This window comes from Phascolarctos cinereus, unplaced genomic scaffold, assembly GCF_003287225.1.
Source record: "Phascolarctos cinereus isolate Bilbo 61053 unplaced genomic scaffold, phaCin_HiC Scaffold_2;HRSCAF=192, whole genome shotgun sequence".
Lineage (NCBI taxonomy): Eukaryota > Metazoa > Chordata > Mammalia > Diprotodontia > Phascolarctidae > Phascolarctos > Phascolarctos cinereus.
In genome coordinates, this window is record NW_027555625.1 from 168,923,422 (window position 1) to 168,931,241 (window position 7,820).

Below are 7,820 nucleotides of genomic sequence, written 5' to 3' on the forward strand. Positions count from 1 at the left end.
TTTCTGCTTCCAACTTTGCTTCCTTGACCCACAGTTCATTTGCTGGCCCAAGGCAGTCCTATAACCTGTGTGGCTATTACAATTTTATAACAGTCTTTAAAAAAAAAAGTTAACCCAGTAATACTGTCCTAAATGGAACCCCACTTCCAGGATGAATTAAGGTCCATGAATCAGGCCAGGCCTTTTCATCAGGGCAGCCCTAAGGCAAAAGAAAAAAGGGGTGGCTATGAAGAAGTATGGAAAATTGGGGGATGAAAAAGTGAATGGAGGGAAGAAGACCAGAAGTGCGCAACTAATTAAAAGTGTTTAAAATAACATAGCATAAAGTAAACAACCAGTAAAGGAGTAAGAGGAGGTTTATGAAGAGACCAAGTAGGTTTTCAGTTAAGATGAAAACATGAAAGGTTATAGAAATGCACAGATTTCCTACATAAACTTCAACAGTGATTAAAAAAGTAACATTTTGAATAATTACTAAGAAATCCAAACAGAAACATCAGTCAGATCCTTCATCCAACCTAAAGACAACCAGAATATGCAAACTGTGGAAGAGGTGCCCCCACCAGGAAAGCTGTTATGGTCTCAGATTAAAAGTCCATAAATTGACAATATTGCCCCAACCAGGAAAGACATTTGAGGAGTAGAAACCCAGAGCAGCAACCAGATCTGGGGCAATAAACAATGGAATTCTGACTGGGGACATTGAACCCTGCCAGCACTTTGAAAACACACATTATGGGAAGTGGAAGCCAATGGCAAGAGCCCAAGAAATAGAGGTCGGGATCAAATAGAGTCTTCCAAAAGTCTAGGAGGGGCTGAAGCCTGCTTCTGGAACAAAAACCCAAATCAGAAACTGAGTCGTGAGATGAGTAAACAGAAGATGCCAAACATGATGAAAAATATTAGAAATATTATGTCTCAAGAGATGCCCAAGAAGTAAACCCAAAAGAAGAGTATCTTCACAACCACCACAAGTAGATCATAAAATGATACGCTATTAGCTAAAAAAGATAGATTAATCAGTGGAACAAAGTACACAATATACAGAAGCAAATAAACATAGTAGTTTGATAAACCCAAACTCACTAATTGACAACAACTTTAAGGAAAATTGGATAATACTGTGGCAGAAAAATTGTTCTAGAACAATACTTCATGCTTTCACCAAGATAAACTCAAATACCTGATCTAGATGTGAAAGGTCCATCATAAGTTAGAGGAGCAAGGAAGAAATTACCTTTCAGATCTATGGATACAGGGAGAGTTTATGCCTGAGTGTTATTGAATTGTTTCAGTCATGTCCAACTCTTTGTGTCCTCATCTGGGGTTTCCTTGGCAAAGATACTGGAATGGTTTGCCATTTCCTTTGCCAGCTCATTTTACAGATAAGAAGCTAGGTCAAACAGGTTAAGTGACTTGCCCAGGGTCACACAGCTAGTAAGTGTCTGAAGGTTAATTTGAACTCAGGTTCTCCTGATTCCAAGCCCAAGACTCTATCCACTGTACCACCTAGCTGCCCTATGTCTAATTAGGGGAGTTCAATGATGCTTGTATAATCCCTGCCTTTGGGATGGTAGAGTAAAGACAGAGCTTTTGGGGGCAGAATATATAAGTGAGATTTGGGTATGACCAGAAGAAAAGGAATGATCTAACACATAGCATAGTACCTGGCATATAGTGGACCCTTAATACATCCCTAATGCCTGATGATTGATTGCTCTGTTAGCAGCCTACAACTTAACCCAACAGAGGCATGAGAGGTTAAGCCCATGATCTGTCATAACAGACTTCTCGTAGCCAATAGGATTTAATAGAATTTTCTCCTTTACTATCAAGGAAGAAATAGAAACTGATATAGAAAGTTATCAACCAACGACTAAAATCAAGTCAGTAAAATGAGAGAGAGCAAAGTAAACAAATATCCATATTTGCTTTAAGGTAGCAGACAATTTAAATGGCAAATCTCACTCATTTAATATTAGAAGTTTTCTTTCTTTTACGTTGATAAATGCCATGGTCATTGTTTCAATGTCGTTTTTTTGGTTAACATCGAGGCTGAAAAATTATTCTAAGATGTCCATTCCAATATCTGCATGTAAGTATTACTATGATTTTCAAAGATCAGAAACAACATTTCTACTACCTTCAGTAAATATTGACAAAGGAGACTGGAAAGTGAAGGTGTTGCTCATATCTTCAAAAGGTTTTTAAAAAATTCTAGTAATTCCAAGTGTCTGATTTTTCTTCATCTGATATTGAGATCTTGATTTGAATTTGGTACTATAGGAGGTAGACTATAGCTACATATATTTAAGAAAATCTGAAATAAAAAATTAGTAAAATAAAAGTGATCAATCAGGAATTTATGCATCACTTTACAAAAAGATTCTTTATGTTAACTAAGGAATCATCATCACAATGTTCCTTTAAATAGGCAGGTGGAGTTGGGCATTTAAAATGTTATATAATGATTTGCTGAAAATCCAGATGTTCAGAAATGTTGCTTTTATGAGAAAAGGCAGTATTGCATACAGGATGGAGGGCCATCCTTAGAATCCAAGAAAGACCTGGTTTCAAGTCCTGCCTCTGACACATACTAGCTTTGTGACCCTAAGTAGATCATTTGACCTCTCTCAGTCTCAGTTTCCCTACCTCTAAAAAGATAATAATAGCAACTACTTCACAGGATTGTCTTGAGAATCAAATGGGATGATATAAATAATCATAAATTTAAAAGTCCTATATCAATATTAGCTACTTACCCTCTCCCTAAAATGACTCCCTAAGAATACAAATTACAAAGACATTTACATCTGCATGGATGGATAGCAGAAGGAGTTTCATATTAGAAGTTCCCTTTATAATCATAAGTCTGGACCAAATAGCAAATATAATACACTTTTGGGTTGTACTTTCTGGTTTGTGAATATCTAGAAAGAGCAGTGATGACTTAGAGTCAGCATAACCTAATTTCTTTATTGGTAGTATTCCTAAATGGTAGACGAAAAGAATGCTGTAGATTTTAGCAAAGCTTTTGATAAAATTATCTCATAGTATTCTTATGGAGAAGCTGGAGGCATATGGATTAGAGTCCAGGGGTGGGGAACCTGAGGCCTCAAGGCCACATGTGGCCTCATGCAGGTTCCCCACCCCTGGAACAGACAATAATACAATCTGTTGGATTCAGAACTGCTTCCATGTCCAGACTCCCTAGTCTCCCTTGTTGAGCCAATCTGATAAGACTCAAGGCCCTTCACCATCCTGGTTACCCTCCTCTAAACTCTCCAATTTGTCAATGTCCTTAATCCGTAGTGCCCAGAACTGAACACAGTACTTCTGTCTTCCCAGTAGAGGGAGTAAGCTCTGAGATTGGCATCGGTTAGTATAGACCTTAATGAAGGTATTAATTCCGTGAGCCTTTGAGAAACAAGATACCTGAAGCCCATTTTACCTTTTTAAAAAATCTTTTAAAAATTAAGAACATAAATCATAAAAACTGATTTGAATCATCCAAGAAGAGAGTGCCCTCCCTCGACCCTCCCCACCCAGCCAATGTCAGTTAACAATCTAACGCTGAACACCGAAAAAAGTTTAGGGAGGCATTTTATGAGTGCAAAGTACTTCCAGATCAGTTTTAGAATCTTTCAAACCACTCTGCCCTCCCTGAGATAGGAGTTCAGTTGCTGATAATTTCATTTTTTCTTCAACAAAATGAATAATGTGTAATGATGAGGGATGACACGTTTCCTTTTCTTTACTCGCAGGGAAGATACTTAGAATGGAACAAAAAAAAAATGAGAAACAGAACTCTCAACACTGAAGTCCAGGATTTTAAAATAAGTAAATCAAGGGCTCACTTGCAACGTAAGTGACCTTGGCTTCTTGAAAGCCATTCCAAAGGAATGATGATCCTGGCAAGATTTCAACAGGCAAAAATGAGAATGAGGAGAATATTCCCAACATAGAAAATGATCTGAGCTAAGCCACAGAAGTGAGAAAAGTGCTAGGCATGCACCAGGGATTGCAAATGTTTGACGAGAATAAAACCCACGTGAGGGAGGGTAGTGTGAGGAAAGTCTGGGAAGGTCTTGTGAAAGACCTTGAACTGCCTAAGGTCAAACTTCACCAAGAAAGCAATAGGGAGCTATTGAAAGATTTTATTCAGCTGGGTGACATGGGCATATCTGTTAATAATAAAGTTTAAACTGACATCATTATAGAAGATGGATTGGAAGAGGAAGAGACTGGAAATAAGAATGGTTAGGAGTCTGGGACCATAGTAGTTCAAGCAGATAATAATTAGCTCCTGTTCTAGAGTAGTGACACGAAGAATAGAAAGGAAAAGACAGACATGATAGGTATTATGGTAAGAAAACCAACAAGATTTGGTAACTGATTGCATGGAGGAGTACAGGAAGAGGAAAGAAGCCTACATTCTGTACAATACCTACAGTATGTATGTATGTATGTGTATATATATATATAATATACATATATACATGTATATATGTACATATATCTGATATATATTTATATAATATTATGTAAGCTGCTTGAGGACAAGAATTTTGTTTTTTTAATTTGTATCCTCAATCCTTAGCATAGTGTCAGTTGGATCTCTGGCAAGTAACAGGTACTTTAATAATTTTTTGCTGACTGAAAGAATTAATTCAATAAAGATTTTAGACATATTTATAGTGTAACAGGTGTTTCCAAGGCCTCCTGAGAGTGATGGAGATAGAGTCATCAGGGCTCAAGAAAACTAACAGAGGGATGCTGATCTATACGTCCTAGATTCCTCAAATTCCTTTGCCCTTGGAAGAGACTTCTTGTCACAAGTTGAGGTCTTCAGGTGGAAAAGAGATTCCTGTCCAGATTCTGTCTAGATTTTCCTTTCCTAGAGGCTAGATCAGGGAGAGAGAGTGCCATATTGCTCTTGCTACAGTCCAATGGGGGTGGAGTGAATGGAGAATCAAGACTCCTCCTAAAACAGACAGGAAACAGAGTAGCCTAGATCAGATTCAGTCCTGACAAAGGGGAGGCAAGCTTAGCCTGATTCATAGTCACAGTGGTGTCAAAATCCAGTGACCCCACCTTCCCAGCCTATTAGAGCAGTTGCCAAAGGAATCTCAATGTTTTCTCAAATCTGCCAGATCTTTTCTTTTTTCTTTCATCCTTCTAGCCTGAGAAGATGTGTGGGCAAAAGAGGGGGTGTGAAGAGAAGCTTATCCAAGGTACAAGGAACCCTGACTTTTCCATTTGAATACTGGTTACAGTTTATGCTGGGTTTTTGTTTTCCCTGTGTTGCCTTATTTTGTTACCTTAGAGTGTTTCAAGAAATCACCTGGCCCTTTAAAAACACTGCCAAATCATATGAATGAGAAGCCATGAATGAGAAGAGTAATTTCCAAAAGTAAAAGAGTGGGCTTGCAGTAGAAATGAAAAGATTACCCATTTTGGTAACTTTGAATATATTTCTGATCATACTCTGAAGTTCATATGAAGCCCATTCACACAGGACGAGCAAGCTAGCTAGGCTAGCTGAAGCAAGGCAGGCTGAGGGTGAGACAAGGAGGCAGCATCCTCCAAGCAAACCACTCCCACTACCTTGACCACCATCTCCCCTCAAAGTCCAAGACCCTGAGCCCAAGAAGTGTTCCCCACCCCTCAAAAACCTGCTAGATCTGCTTCTTGCTCTGCCCCCACAACCATCACTCAAAGGAGAAATCACTGTGGAGAAGGAGCCTTTCTTCCTTGTCACCACTGGCAACAGTTGCTGACCGATTGCCACCACAACAGTCAGATAGGCAGGCACAAGGACCCTGGAATGGCAACATCCCCAAACCACTGCTTCTGCTTCCAGCCCAGCTGTCACAGTCATCAGCCACAGAAGCAGCTGCCACACACAAGGCGAGCCAGCCAAGGCCACCTGAAGCATCCAGGCTTCAGGAATAGACAGGAGGAGCCAAGTGCCAGGCAAGGTAAGCTACCACTGCTACCACTTGACCAACCTCTCCCCTTAGGCCCTGATGCAAGAGTCTCGGGAATAGCAATGCTTCTAGCCCAGTGCCATCAGCCTTCACCCTGGGAAGCAACTCCTGTGGCGGGGCAGCCTGGCAATTGCTCTGTAGGTACTACAGTCCAGCTGTTGAAGCTGGAAAAGAAAGTTCTTGCCACTAAGGTCCTTGGCACTGTCAAATGGTTCACCATTAGAAGCTGATATGATCTCATCAGTGGAAATGACATGAAAGAATGACGTTTGCTTTGCTGGCTACACCCAAAGAACAAGGGGAGCTTTCAATTTGACTTATTGCTAAAACCTTCCATGTATTGTCTTCCCCTTTAGAATGTGAGCTCCTTGAAAAGAGGGACTGACTGACTTTTCCATCTGCACAAAGTAAGTGCTTAATAAATGCTTCATTCATCTATTAATGTCCTGTTTTGAGGCTTGGAAAAGAAAGTGGGCCCAAGGAAGGGGGCATATTACATATATGTAGTACAAGCACCATCTGGTGGCCAAATTATATACTACATTATGTCCCACCCCAGATAGTTAATTAATCAATTAATTGCATGACATCCTGGTCAATTCTGTGGATTTCAGAAAGCACAGGAAGGAATCAGGTATAGGTGGATATGGCTCTGGCAACATTATCACATGTACCTTTAGTACCTACCACCTACATTACCTGTCCTAACAGCAGCAACTCATCTACAAGCAATGAAATGTTCTGTAGTGGTGAATTTTCTAGGTAATTTAAGCTGAACTTTTTATAGGGCATACTTTGTTTTAAAAATAGATTACCTTTGGGGCAGCTAGGTGGTGCAGTGGATAGAGCACTGGTCCTGAAGTCAGAAGGACCTGAGTTCAAATCCAGCCTCAGACCAAACACTTGACACACTAGCTGGGTGACCCTGGACAGGTCACTTGACCCCAATTGCCTAAAAATTAAAAAACAAAACAAATAAAAATAGATTACCTGTTTTCTTAGGCAGATTATATGGACTATAATTTAGCCTCTTCTTCATAACTCAGGCTCATCATTACAAACATCAATGATTATACTGTGCTATAGTTCATTGATACCCTCCTAGGCTATGGCAATATATAGGACTATTTGCTCCTCCCAGTGGTTCCATGGTGTTGTGGTTTTAAATTTCCCTTTTCCCCTATAGCATTCCTTCCAGGGGCACTTCTTGATTCCAACACTCACTGGCAGTTTGGGTCTTCAGAAGGTGACTATTTCTTTCCTCAGAGTTGTTGTGGTATCTTTGAGGAGTTTGAGAGTGGTTTTCTAATACTATCACTAATAAGTCCCCACTGGCAGGTTCTCCCATTATTAGTTGATATCAGTTAGCCAGAGTTAATTAGCTTTTAGAAATGAGTATTTAGGGGCAGCTAGATGGTGCAGTGGATACGACACAGGCCTTGGAGTCAGGAGGACCTGAGTTCAAATCCAGCCTCAGACACATGATACTCACTAGCTGTGTGACCTTGGGCAAGTCACTTAACCCTGCTTGCCTTAAAAAAAAAAATGAGTATTTACTAAGGTAGTACAGCAAGAATAAGTGATACAAAAACATTACTTCCAAAGTATGAGACACAAATAAAAGGACCAGAGGAAAGGAGACTCAAACTTAGAGAGTCCATATGGTAAAGGGGTGACTCACAGCTCCTAGTTGCATAGAAGTCCTTTTCTCATTTTGTAGAGTCCTTGTGAAGTTTCCCCAAAGTGTGTGTAGTTCCTTGAGGAGTTTTGAAGGTCCAGGTTCTTGTCAATTACTAAGGCTGCTTTTCCTCAGTGTATCTGATTTGTTTT